This window comes from Rhipicephalus sanguineus, unplaced genomic scaffold, assembly GCF_013339695.2.
Source record: "Rhipicephalus sanguineus isolate Rsan-2018 unplaced genomic scaffold, BIME_Rsan_1.4 Seq864, whole genome shotgun sequence".
Lineage (NCBI taxonomy): Eukaryota > Metazoa > Arthropoda > Arachnida > Ixodida > Ixodidae > Rhipicephalus > Rhipicephalus sanguineus.
Genome location: NW_023616162.1, coordinates 347 through 15,214, shown reverse-complemented (window position 1 = coordinate 15,214; position 14,868 = coordinate 347). Strand labels below are relative to the sequence as shown.

Below are 14,868 nucleotides of genomic sequence, written 5' to 3'. Positions count from 1 at the left end.
GGGCAGTCCTTCGAGGTCGCTTCATGTGCACCAGAGCAGTTTGGGCATTTCAAAGGAGCAGCAGCATCGCAGTTGTCGACTTTATGAGGTCCGCCGCACCGCTGGCAAGTAATCTCACTTTTGCAGACTGCGCTGACGTGTCCCAGCCTGCAGCACTTGTGACACTGCAAAGGCCGTGGCACGTAAGGGCGCACAGGATGTCGGACGTATCCAACCTTGACGTGGCTAGGCAGAGTCTCGGAATCAAACACTAGCTTGATGCAGCGAGACTGCCCGAAGCGGCGGATATTCAGGACTCGCACGGTCGACGTTACAAGTCTCTGGAGGTCAGCGTCAGTGATGTCACTGTCCACGTCGTTTATGACACCAGTCGTTGTTCCTTTTCCGCGAGCGAGGAACGAGCGCACTGAGATAGCCCCAATTGTGCGACGGCCTTCAGCCTCTCGAGAATAGTCTTGTTTGTCACGTCGACTGACAATATGTTCTTCCTGCCATTTATACGAATTTCAGTCACTTGCGCAGGTGCGACTCGCTCAAAATATTCAGTTAATGACTGCCTGTTAAGCGAGTTCAAGTTGTCTGTTGTAGAGGTAGGCACATACGAGATTGTAAAACACTGCTTGCCGGTATCCAGCGCCGGTTGCGAGTCTCTTGAAGATGACGTCCTTCGAAGCTTTCGCTTCAACCGGCGGGAGGTGAACGTCGCGAAGTCAGCTTCCGACTCCATGTCTTCCACGGACGAGCTGTCGGTGGAGTCACAAGGAACGGATACGACGGCACGGTCACTCATCTTCGGTCCATCGGTAGGCAGACGGCTGGGGCCCGCGGTCTCGTTGGGGTGATGGTCCCCCATCCCGAAGGATGACGTCCTCCGTTTCGCACGATCAGTGAGCGTCAGGAATTGTCACAATTAAGAAAAAACTGAGAGCAGTCCAAGGCACAAAGTATGCCCGAACGCACTTCTTCTTCCTCCTCTCTTCCGCGACGAGTGCACGTTCACAACCAAATGGGATCAGAGGGCCCGTGTCTGGCGTCCAGATAGAACTCGGTATGTTCGAATTCTCTTAAATCTTCTCTAGATCCCTAACGTTGCTACAACTTCCATGGTAAAGCAAATTGTAAATTTGAGTTTTAACGCACCCAAGCACCGCGACCGGAACTCGTTTAGAAATTATACGCTACTTATCATACGCCCATTTTGCCACATGCGTGGGTTGGAAAACATGTTTGCACCAGAAATATCAAGGTATCTGCGGCCGAGAATGAAACCCTCAATTTCGTATTAATAATCTTAATATTATCCGGTGTTTAACGTCGCAAAACCACGACATGATTACGAGTGACGCCATAGTGGTGGGCTCCGGAAATTTGGACCACCTGAGGTTCTTTAAAATGCACCTAAATTAAGTACCCGGGCCTCAGCATTTTCGCCGTAATAATAATGTTAAGTTTGCTGTTTCGGCTCGTAGTTCCTTCCGTTATAACATGATTGGCATTGCAAGACAAGAATGCTGCACAATACAGCCTTCTACAACTTTTTTTTTTTCGTTCGTGTTTGTTACTATATAGGTTCAGGCCTGAATTTGTTCAGCGAGTAGCAGCAAGCGGACGGACTGTGGTGAGCGTTTGGGGCTGCATCACCCGTGACGGCCTCGGACACCTCGTGCGCATACAAGGGGCCTTCACAGCGGACAAATACAGCAATATTCTGGACACCGTCGGCCTCCCGCACATCACCAGTCACATCACACCGCAGCATGACTGCATTTTTCAGCACGACCGCTCGCCGGTGCACACCGCCAAAAAGGTCGATCGCCTACTACAGCAGCGCGGAGTGACTGTGCTCATGTGGCCCCCACAGTCCCCTGATTTGAATATAATAGAAAATGTGTGGGGAAGGATGAAGACGTCTCTTTCCCGCCTAGGTCTTCATGGAAAATCTGCGAATGACCTCTGGGCTGCGGTTAACGAAGAGTGGGAGCGGCTCAAGTGCGACTCATCCTTCACAGAAGCACTGTACAGGTCTCTGCCTCAAAGGATGAAGGCTGTAGTCGACGCTGAAGGTGACATCACCCGTTACTGAACGAAGTCTAGGGCACGCTATTGGAGCACGAAGCGACTTAGGTTCATATGAGAATGGAAGACCCAGGATCCACCACACATTTCTCTAGACACCCCAAAACGATGAAACCAAAAGCCCGAGTGCTAAACAGCCTACTTTTTTTTTGCGATTACCAGCGTAATCATCGGCATTACGAGTGTAATTTTTTTTTTTCAATGCCTGGTATGTCGCGCTTGGTCCTACTTTGCTTGCACAGATCTGCATTTTATTTCGCGTTTCACAGGGCAGAGACATGTTTCATTAGCTTTGCATTTTTAAAATGTTTCGAGGCTATAGATCTGGCCTGGCTCACGTATACTCTGTCACACAAATACGACGAATAAATTTTGTCTTCTTTGTTTACTCCACGTCGTTCCACGCACACCATTTTTCATCGCGCGTGTTGGTGAAACGCAATAATTTTCGTAAATGTGCACGTCATCGCATATTCTGGTGATGTTGCCTTAACGATTAAAAAAATCACGAGAGTTATAACTAACACTTGCTGGGGTATTTCAAGCCACAACAAGGATATCATTCGGTGTCACGCCGTATTGGGAGACTTCGAACTAGTTTCAATCGCAAGTGTTTCCTTAACGTGCTTCTAAATACTATAAGCACATGGCTTTTCTTTGCATTTCGCCCGTAATCGAAATTCAGCCGCTGTGGCCATGAATGGAATCGCGTCAAAGCTGCCGAGAAACCACAGCAATAAACAAACGGTACTTTTTTTTTTGTTCTGCGCGCTGATTACCTGACGAGCCGCAGGGAGAGTACAGGGTCATGAATCGCGCCGCAGAAAAACGAACGCGCTATCCAGCGCACGGCAAGCGCAGGGGCGGTAAGTAGCAGACGAACGGGCCGGCGGCAAGCACCGCCCTTGCGCCTTTATGCGCATGCTCCAGATTTCCAAATCTCGCCAGCAGTTGGCGCTCCGCGTAACGCCGGCCGCGCGCTCGCGTGTTCCCTCTAAAAGTGGACCGTACTGTACCTCCAAAGACAATCCACTTCCCAGTGTTGTGACAAGCGGCGACCGCGGTTGTACGGGAGCGGAAGCGTGAGCCTTTTGACGAGCGACTGTGAAGAATGCAAAGCCAGTGCCAAACTTCGGTAAGTTGAAGAAAGTCGCTGAACTAAGTAACTTGGTTATTCATTGCGTGGTGCTGTTGTGCAGGAACCGATAGCCCGGGCGGCGTGTTGGCACAGCGAGGATAATGAACGAGAGACCCGATAGACAGGTATGTTTGGTGCTTTGAGCGCACTTTATTTACATCACCGTAAAAGCCGGTCGCCGATTGCGTTGATTACATGTTTGAAGGATGCGCGTTGCGGCTGCGCGAATCCTATCCTTCGATCATGCAAGCCTCGTGTCATTGCGCTTTTATTCCTTGGATGTTTACTGCACGAGATCATCGCTTGAGAGTATTTATACAATCCTTTGTCGCCGTGAAGAAGTGTCCTGCCTTTAAACATACGGGTCGTCCCTTAGCGTTTTCACGGTGGTGATACGAGAGGAGTTGACCAAACTCGGTAATAATGCGCAAAAGTGTCGCAACAGTGCGCACGTAGATAGAAAAACACACGGCCCTGTCACGCACACGCGATGATGGATATGTTTTTGTGGTTGCGTTCCCGAGTCCTTTTGTCGGAAATCCATGTAATTGCTCCGTGGTTAGGATTTCAACGTAGCTGCATCATAAATGTTTTAAGGGAGCTCACTTGAAGTAAATGTATTTGAGTGAATTACGTTATGTACTGGTACTAAGTGTACACTCCAACAGCTGCGTGCTTCATTTGAAGAAGCACATGTTTATATGAAATAATGTTAGTAGAAGAATATGTAAATTCGATTAAGTTAAGCTAACTCATGCCACTCTTTGGTGCAGTATTTGTGTTGAGAAAAGTGCGTGAACTTCTTTTCTGCCATTATATTTTTTCTTTGCTGCTGGAAGCACACCAGCTTCTCCATCACGAATAATTTAGACTGTGCTCATGTTGTGAGAATGTTGCTTGATTGTGGGTTGGTTTAAGTCATTGTATTTTCACGCTTTCCTTTTTACATCAGCATGGTACCGATATTGCCCTCTTATTGTATGAGGATGCATAACCAAGGTGTAGTATTCAGTGATTTAGTATTTATTTAGCTTTGTAAGGTCATGAATTAAAAGAAAGAGATCTAATTCTTATATATTCATAGTGTTCCAGAAGTTCTCAGAAAGTTGCAGAACGTTATTGGTTTTGTGAAGGGCTTACATAACTAAAAAAAATCAGATAGCTCAAGTGAACAAGACACGCTAAATGTGAATTCGCTTTAGAGTACCAAAAATGTGTTTCCTAAATGGACGCAATACGTATGTATGGCTTGTTCCCACCTTGCACCATGCGCTCATGCACCACCCACTCTTTGCAAATGTTTTTGTCATGTGGATCACCCATATGCATGTTCTGGGTCATGCTTATTACGTACATGTGTGAATGTTGGACATGCAGTGCCACTCTTTCGATAGTCTGCAAGAAGTGGCTAGTCCACTAATACCTGTTCTGATTGTGCCCTGATCCCTTCTTTCAAGGATCAACTTTTTTAATGTATCGATATACACTTGCCTGAAGACATGTTTGGTGCTCGCTGTGTGTGGTAGGGTTTGTTTTGTGTGAAAATAATCTTTTGTGGTATCTGTCATGTATGGATCAGCGATGACAGCTGTTCACGGCACCGACACAGAGGACAGATTGCAGTGCAAGATAGGAGCGGTCTTCCTGCAAGCCCAGACAAGCCATATTGAGTGGTAGGAATCTCTTTTATCACTACAATGGGACAGTTTTGACACGTAGCACATATTGAAATATAGCATATACTGGCCCTTGGCTTAGGTGTGGGAAACCTACTTCCTGCAATTTAGTGCAGTGCATATTATTTAGTTTGTATCCGTTGAACATGAAGCATAGAATATTTTGTATTATTTAGTTTGTAATCCTTGAACATGGAATGACGCCAGAGCCAACGTTTTGACACTTGAAGTTGTCTTCATGAAGGGAGCAACTGGTGCTTCTTGACGTTGCTGTCTTGACGAAGGCAAGTCTACTTGTTGAAAAGTTGGCTGCAGCGACATAACCTCTTTGAGGACGTTTTGTCTCTTCAAGCGTCCTCCATCTTCCACCGAACATCTGTTTTGTTTGGATTGCCATGAAACTGTGCGGGGAAATCTTACTTATAATCATGTTGTTATGTGTATTGTTGCGATGCTAGCTTTTACCTTCAGAATTTTCGAGGGCAATTGCAAAATAACATTGAGAAAGAAATGAAATCTGAAGCCACAATAGACAATGCAAGAAGTTTTGTAGCGCTGATATAGGTTTTCATGCTCCCCATTGGTTGCAGGAAGGTAGCATCTTGAAAAATCCTAAAATTTTGTCAGTTTTCTGTGTAAATCACAGAAATGAAAAAGAAGACAGTGTCATAATTATGGAACTCTGTTTGCTAACTATAAAAATACAAGTATTGCATTGTTCAAGAAATCAGTGGATTTCTAGTGATTTTTTTTTTTTTTGCCATGTAGTTTGGAGCAGAGTGAGAAAACTTTAAAAAAAAATGTTATCAAGGGTTGATATCTGGCCTTCATGGTAAGACATCCTTAGGTTTAGCATAGAGACCTGTGAAGATGGCACAAGAAGGAGAAACATGCACAGGTGCTAAATTTCAACAATTACTTATTTGCACGTGGATCACACTTACTTATGCATTGAACAAAAAGAAAACAAAAACTCAGGCATGGACAGGCACAGCTGCACGAAAGAAAAATTGTTCTTTCTTTGTTAAAGATAGTGATGGCACACTAACACAATCTCAGCTAACATTAATAATAGTTGCTGATTCAATGATCAATGTAGTAGTTTGTCAATGTGCCTATGCACAATGAAACTCTCATCAAAGTGTAAAGCAAAGTTGTGCTCCAATGTGTAGCTGACCAGTCATCGCTGCCTTTCTTACGTTGTTTCAGCGTTCCCTGAGGCCTTTTTTTTTGAGACACTACCTCATTTGCCCTACATAACGCTTACCACATGATAGGGGTATCTGGTAAACGGCGCCTTCTTTGCAGGGCACGTAATGTGTCCTGTGATTCTTAATGCAGCCAGGCGTCCTTGTGAGTATCTGGGTTGCTGCTTTTGCTTAGCTTAGAATCCTGATTTGAGGCCATGAGCACAATGTTGATGTTTACCCAAGCACCAACCGTTTTTATGTTGACAGATATCCTGTGCAAATATGGCATAGTGGCAAAAATTCGTCGTCCATCAAGATTAGTCTTTTTTTTTTTGCCTGGCAAATGCAAGGTGGTTTTCTGAGTAGGGCTTCTGCAACCGGTACAGAAACAGGGGCAGGATATCCTGCTGGCATCCGGTGAGTTCTTGAAATTAAGGCTCATTCAAAAGAAATGGGAACAGGATTTTTTAGTGCAATATACAAGCACAGGGGTTCTAATATATGAGGATGACTACCTCTTTCTTTAGATTACCACAAAGGTTCTGTCGAATCTGAAGCCACTAACATTGTAACACTTGCACGTGATTACTTACACCCAATGGTGCTTACCCTCGAGCATCGGGCGAGTATTGTACTATCAGGTTCCTGAATGTACGATTTAATATGCATAAAAACTGCATGTGCTAGTCATACGAACTGAGGGGAAACAAGCCATTCTTACCTTTTAGTTCCTCCCACTAAATAATGGTAAAAAGGTGCATTGTCTGACACTGCCTCGATAACGCCTTAAAAAGTCCTGTTCCCATTTCTTGTGGACGAGCCTTAATTATATCCTGCTTGTGGATGCAAGCAGGATATCCTGCTCCCCTTTCTGTACTGGTTGCAGAAGCCCTACTCAGAAAACCACCTTACAGTTGCTAGGCCAAAACAACGCCGAATCTTGATCGCCGAAATATGTTTCTGCTATGCCACATCTGCACAGGATATCCGACAGTATAAACATGGTTGGTGCTAAGACAAACATCAGCGTTGTGATCCCGGTTTCAAATAAGCATACTAAACTATGCAAAAGCACCAATCCATGCAGTTGCTCAAAGGAGGCTTGGCTGGAATAAGAATCGCAGGACACGTACGTTACATGCTTTGCAAAGAAGGCATCGTTTATGAGATACCCCTATTATGGGGTAAGCATTATCTAGGGAAAATGGGCCATTGTCTCAAAGGAAGGCTCAGGGAACACTGCAACAATGCAAAAAGAGGCAGCAGTTGCCGGTTAGCCACACAGTGATAACACTATACTGTACATTGGATTGATTATTGAATCAGCAACTATTCATTATCTTTGCCAAGATTGTGTTAGTGTGCCGTCACTATATTTAAAAAACAAAGAACTATTTTTTCCTGGATGCAGCTGTGCCTGCACATGCCTGAGGTTTTCTTTCCTTAAAATTATAAATATGTATGATCTGAGTCCAAATAAATTACTTGAAAGTTAGCACCTTTGTGTGTCCCTCCTCGTCCTGCCTTCACATGTCTCTATGATAAGTATTAACGTTTCAGTATTATGTGTAACCACAAGTTCTTGCATAGATGACGTCATCTACAGGCATTGACAAACAGCAAAAGGAGGCAATGAAACATATATTCTACCGCTATGTTATGAACTGATGCAACATTGAAAATTGACTTTCATGCAAAGCTGTAGGCCACACTTTCATAGCGTATTCCATTGCTCTATTTTTCTATGTTGTGGGCCTTAATAGTCCTTGTTCTGACCTTACTGCTATGTACAGGTTTATGGTGTTTTTATAGGTTGTGGTGCAACCATGTTTTAAGCAATGTCGTGCAACATGGGAGTACCCATTTCCTTCTAACAAAGCATTGTTGTCAGATGATCGATAAGCCTGAGAGTTTGATAATCTGAATCGGAGATAGCCTTCATTAGAAGGCATCGGATACTCATATGTTTCATCACATTTTTTGGAACATTATCACCCACAATCTATAAAGATACCAGGAATCTGTGTATATCGCACAGTTCACGACACAGGTTGAGGCCTACCACAGAAAGAGAAGTGTAATGCACTGTGTGATGGTGCCTTGAATAACCTTGTTTGACAGGGAGCTTTAATTGTCGAATGAATTCATACTATTGTGGAAGGGTGTACATTTTAGCAATACTTGTAACTGGGCATTTTGGTACATACTCAGGAGGGAACAGGAGCGCGAGCTAATACACGGACAATGCTCCTCTCTTCTTTCTGTGTCGGTGTCTTAGCTCGTGATCCTCTTTCCCCCTGGGTGTACGTTTGATTATTCCATTTTGCTGTTTGCACATGCACTGTAGATGATGTTATCTCTGTGCGAACACTTGGGTTCAGATGATATTTTAAGCGTCTGCGTGATTTCTAAAAAAGGTTAGTTTTGAGTTTAGCTCTGCTATGTGCTCTTTCCTTGAGTAGCTGTGCTATCCTGTCAAGATGTTCAACAAGTACCGACGCACTCCAATGTGGATTCTTCTGTTTTTCTAAAAGACAAGTGATCAATTTCATAACTATGCAATATTTGCTAGCTAACATTGTAAATGTGTACTTTAAAGCATGGAACCGGGAAAAAATATTTCCATTTTCATAAAACTTTTGTCGCCTCTTCAAGGTGCATAATGAACGTACCTTTAGCTATCGAATAATATGCAAAAGTCACCAGGGGTAATAATACAAAAATGCTTTGGCTCGCTTTCCCTAATGCCTTGTTTTCAAATTTTTTGTAGAAATGACCCATAACTTGTTACAGCATGCATATCGGTAAAATATATTGTAGGTTCTTACAGAACCCACCATTTCATCATTCTTTTCACTAGAATTTAGCATTTCTCTAGCTGTTTTACCAAGACTCAGCTCCACATTCCACTTTTCTATTGCTCAGATTCACCTTGCACAAGCTGAGCATGAGCTACAAGTTGTTCTGTGATAGTTTTGTTTAAAACAAAGGAGGTGGAATAGGCTCACTGATGCATGCAGCAGTCATGCATGGAGTACCATTTGAGATGCGAAAGGACGTTATTATGAAATGTTACATCAAAGAAGCTAACAGAGCTAATTGGTCTGTCTATAATAGCTGGCCAATCTACGAAACCACAGCCCTCTGAAGTGATATATAGTGGTTTGTTTTCTTATGTTTTTGATCAAAGCAGCATGAAGCCAAGGCTATGTAGTTGGACATTGATACAGATGGATTATTCAGTTAAAATGGTAAAAATTATACCACTGTTCTGAAAAAAAGGCATTAATCATAAATTGCAACATCTGTTCACATGCTGCCCTAAGCTGTATGCTTCAGTGCCAAGCTAATATTAACACTCTCTCTTGCAGGTTTCAAATACAGCAACTGTACCACCACGACAGTGCAGCACAAGAGACCCTATCGTCAGAGCTGAGTCAGAAATTAAATAGAAAAGCGCTTTCTTCTGAAATCTTTCGCCTGGTCTTATTTCGTTTGTTTGTGATTGCAAAAGAGCTCTTTCGTAGGAAATACAAAATTTAACTAGCCCCATTTATTGTCCTATAGAAACTAAATAGGTTGACAATTTAGCGCTCGTTTACAAATGCATGTATCATAGACCTGCAAGATTATTGACTGGCTTTGAAAGACTGTTACGTGTAAAGAACAATGGTGATCTAGTCATTGCTCGAAATGGTCTGCTGGCGTTTATGTGACAATCGTCTAAAGCATACACACTTTTGTATTGTTAACCACAAAAATATTTATTGACCTGTGTGCAGCAAACATGCTGTTGCTGGCATAAGGCCAAGGTCTGCAATATGGTGTTTAATGTCAACCTAATGCATATGTTCAATTGCGTTTCACTAGACAACGGCCATTAGAAACTCACGCATTAGGACTCCATAGACTAACGCTAGACAATGGTCATCGGAAACTCTAACGTCATGACTCTATAGACTAACGGTGGCCAATTACTATTAGACTCGCATTAGGTGTGCATTAGAAAGCGCATTAGACTGGCATTAGACAGTATAATGATTCTTATGTCTAAAGACATTAGTCTGTCTATTAATACACATTAAATTTTTTCATAAGGGGGGAGAATTAACAACAAGAAAGGAGGCAGTGAGAACAACGTTTGACTTTATAAAGCACGTGTCTGTTTCCTAACCCTCTGATTTATTCGCTGTACCTGCTCAATACATAATTCCACATCTCTGGTTCACCTAAGCGCACATATCTCTACGCACTAATACTGACGTGATTTTTTTTACCACTTCTCTGTCGACGCTCTGATGCTAAGAGATGGGTGGTACGAAAGCAGAATAGCGAAGCGCACAAGCCCTATACCAGGGCGTAGCCAAGAGGGGGGGGGTCCGACCCCCCCCCCCCCGCCCCCGGAAAAAATTTCTGGCTATGCCCCTGCCCCATACATATACTACACGCATAGCACTGTCGTTTTTACTGGTTCTTATATCTCAATGTCAATCCTTTTTTTTATTAAATGTGAAGCATTTCTTAGGAACTTCTGCGACTTTGAGCGTATCTATCTATCTATCTATCTATCTATCTATCTATCTATCTATCTATCTATCTATCTATCTATCTATCATCTATCTATCTATCTATTCTATCTATCTATCTATCGATCTATCTATCTATCTATCTATCTATCTATCTATCTAGCCGCCTACGACTTTGTGCTCTCCTGGCCGTTTCGTTCATGGGATGTATACCAAAATTGGTATGACACAACATGACCAAATCACGAACATAAATGAAAGGTCATAACATGAAAATCATGACATGCATGTCATGAACAGCATGATTTACATGCCAAGGTTTGGGGATCTTGAGGCCGTCTCGTTAATTTGATATATACCAAAATTGGTATGGCGCGACAAGAGTGTATGACAAACATAATGACAGGTCCTAAAGTGCAAATCATGACACGCATGTCATGTACAGCATGATTTACATTACATGGTCCCTGGGCCCTCGCGGCCGCTTAAATGAATGGATACATACCAAAAGTGGTAAGACGAGACATTTCTGTGTGACAAACATAACTGACCCATGAGAACCTGAAAATCATGACATGTATGTCATGTGCGACATGATTTACATGCCACGCTCATGCTGCCCTCGCGGCCATTTGTCTCGCTTGATGTACACCAAAATTGGTATTGCGCGACGATGCTGTGTGATGAACGTAAATCAGTGGTGGTAACGGGAAAATCATGACATGCAAGTCATGTATGACATGATTTACATGCCACGCTCATGGTGCCCTCGCGGCCATTTCGCTCGCTTGATTTACACTAATATTGGTATTGCGCGATACTGTATGATGAACGTAAATCAGTGGTGGTAACTTGAAAATCATGATGTGCATATAATTTACTGCATGATTTACATGCCACGCTCATTGTCCGACCGCTGCTGTTTCGCTCGCGTGATATACGCCAAAATAGGTATTGCTCGACACGACTGAATGACGAACGTAAATGAGAGGTGGTGACATGAAAATCATGACATGCAAGTCATATACATCATTTACATGCCACGCTCATAGCGTACTCGCGGCCGTTTAGCTCGCTTGATATACACCAAAATTGGTATTGCGCGACGTGACTGTATGGCAAACATAAATGACAGGTGGTAACGTGAAAATCATGACACGCATGTCATGTACGACATGATATACATGCCACGCTCAGAGTGCGCTTCCGGCCGTTTTGTTAACTCGATATATACCAAAATTGGTATGGCATGACACGAGAGTGTGATGAACATAAATGACAGGTCATGCATCGTATATTCCAGAATACACGTTTCATTAGCATGGTATATACCGGATTGGACATGCATGCATGCATGGCAAAACATGCGATATATAGTGAACTAAATGCCATGGCATGAGTGACTTTATTTGCTCAAAGACGAACAAGGCCATGTAGCAGCTCTTTGCCGGCTGCTTCGCATTACACCGATTCCCACAGTGCGTGGGATCTGCCGCATTTTTATGGCATCATATCTACTACACCTATGCCATTCATCTCTATTTCGCTGTGTTTGCTATTCTTGTCGAACTGCTGCCTGTGTAAATGTATGAATACGAAAACCATTTCATTTGCAGGGGGCACCGTCCTTCTCCGAGCTGTCTGTGCTCTTACTTGGCTCTCCGAACATCATGCTGACATCAATGTTGAATAAAGTGATTTGGAATTAATCTATTCTGTTCCTGCCGAAAACAGACTTTCTGAATGGGTCATGCGGACGTGACGCAATATACATTAAAGAGCGCCCAAAACTTTCAGGTTGTTGGACGCGCTTGTATCCTGCACTCACAGTCTTACAACGGAGTGCTTCCTTCGTCGTCTCCACAAGTGTGCTTAGTACACTCCTTAGTAATCGTGAACTGGGCATCCGGGTGAAAAAAACATTCGTAGGGAAGTCGAGTAATGGGAAAGCGAAGAATCCACCAAACTGACAGCGCACGAAAAACTTAAACAAGAGGTGCCGCACATCGACATACGGGATATACATGATCAAGTCCGAGTTCGAAAGCAATGGTAATACGCAACAGAGGTAAGGACAATAAATAAATAAATAAATAAATAAATAAATAAATAAAAATAAATAAATAAATAAATAAATAAATAAATAAATAAATAAAATAAATCACCGGTGATCTAAGTATTTGTTACTACTTTCCACAAAGAAGCGGGAAATGGCTGCAATATGTCTGCACTACCTGTTATGTACCTTAATGCCTTAATATCACTTGACTCATGTTAGGGAACCTTGGAGACTTCGTTGGCCGGAACAGCTTCCGAAGTTGATTTTTAATTCAAGGACGTTTCTACTAGTATTAATGAAATAAGAGGTTTACTAAATGAATTTCAAGTGAGTCAACAACGACACCTGTTAAAGCGCCGGAAAAACTGAACCGATATAACGTGTACACAAGCATGCATGTGTATACACTTGTTACAACACTTTCAGTTCAATGTGATCTGCGAGAAGCCCATAAGATTGTTTGCTGGACTGTTTATCGTAGCTGTGGCGTACTGAACGAGTACAGTTCATTTGTTCATGACAGTGAAGTCACATTATCGGCCATAAAGGTTCTTGGCAGCCTCTATAAAGACATGTTTAGAAGCAAGAAACAGAAGCTGCTTTCACAATCCTCCTCATATATTATGTTCCCGTATGCTATACGGCGCTGGCAAACAATCCACAACGGACGTAAGAAACTAAAAGCATTCCAGAGTCAATGTTTTTACGTATACAGTACAGTTAAACTGACTAGCCTAACAGCATGTCCTAATGATTCGGTTCTCCTGGCCTTCAGGTGGAACTTGAAAGCGCCTTTGATACAAAGGCTGGTTAGCAGGTGTCAGGTGACATCCAGTCGTCAGCGCTAACAAGGTACTGTTAGTGAAAAATGGCGCCACTTACCCTAGCGGGACACAGCGGCTACCAGTTGCTCTCCGTCGCCAGCAAAAGCGAGAACAATTGCCCCGGTGATCTCTTCCAGCACGTGACTATCAGCGTCCGGAAACGACTTGACCGCAAAGGCGCGGAAAAGCGAATCCTCGGAAGCGAACCACGAAGAGGAGACATTCCGGCGTCGAGCCACGAAGCGAGGAAGGTCATCCTGCGGTTATACGAAGTAACGGACGAAAAGAGCGGGAGTGCGAGGAACGCGACGCGGGACAACCGCACAGCAGCATCAGCAACGTCGTTCCGTTTCCCGGCCACGCCGAGCGGAGCTATAGACCCGTGGTCAGTTTGGACAGTGGGCAGGGTAGTATCTCCCTCGAAGGGGAAAGGAGGGCACACACATTCACTCCTCATTCAGGGAAATGGCGATCGCGCGACTGTATACTACACAAGAAGCCGCTGCTGCTGCTGCTATTCCCGCTGAGTGCACCGCCAGTTTACAAGGCTTTCTCTACGAGGCCCAGCAGAGAGAGCCCTTTCTCTCCACTTTCTCTCCATTTTCCGCGCGCTCTCCGCTCAGGCAGCACTGCCTGCGACATTCGAGTCGTTGTTGTCGCGTGTCCCTCGAACCCCTTTCTCTGTACACGGGCACCCGCCGGCCCGTTTGGGATCGTTTAAAAAGATATTTCTCGGCCTTTTTCGTCCGCGGGACAACAATCCGGCGCGCGTTCTGCCCCCCCCCCCCCCATCCCCCTTTTTGGACATCATCAGCCCTCGTCGTTTCGCACTGCTCTCCATCTTTTGCTCGGCCTTTTCTTTTAACCCTTTCGCGCCGGAACTCTTGGCAGTGTTTCCTTCTATGATGTTTTTCTGGGCCCTTCAAGCACGAGCGGTCGCTTCTAGGCTCCCGGTGCGAAGAAGACACGCGCACTAAGTCAAACTGCTGCGAAGAGTGGACAAGTCTTGTAGGAGCTGCGAAGTGGACCAAGCATGCGTGACCCCCCGGTCGGAAGCTTTCAGGGGTGCCGTTTAGCAAAACGCGCGTCCGAGCGATTGCGGAAGGGGTCAGTATTTTTTGATAGATGGTTCTCCGCGTGAAAGCGAACGGAGTGAGTCGTTTTGCTCGCCGACAGCGCACTCGCACACCGGGGGGTCAGTGCTGTCCAGCGGCTCGCACTGTCCAGATATCTCTCTCGTGAGGAACAAAACGAAGGGTTACTTTTGCAGCTCTTCAGTCTCCTGGAGGTGAAGAATGGACACGCCGAGCAGGGAAATGCTGAGGCTGCGCTGTCGGACGTCCAGGTGTATGCAGACAACTTCGTCACAAATTGTTTAT

General features: G+C 44.2%; 1 long non-coding RNA gene across 1 annotated transcript; it reads left to right on the top strand.

The window, feature by feature from the left end:
- Positions 1-3,094: 3,094 nt before the first annotated feature.
- On the top strand, positions 3,095-10,174 carry LOC119378542 (uncharacterized). The gene is made up of 4 exons (XR_005181016.2): positions 3,095-3,211; positions 3,276-3,339; positions 4,794-4,887; positions 9,452-10,174. It is a non-coding gene; the product is annotated as an uncharacterized LOC119378542 (long non-coding RNA).
- The last annotated feature ends 4,694 nt before the right edge of the window (positions 10,175-14,868 follow it).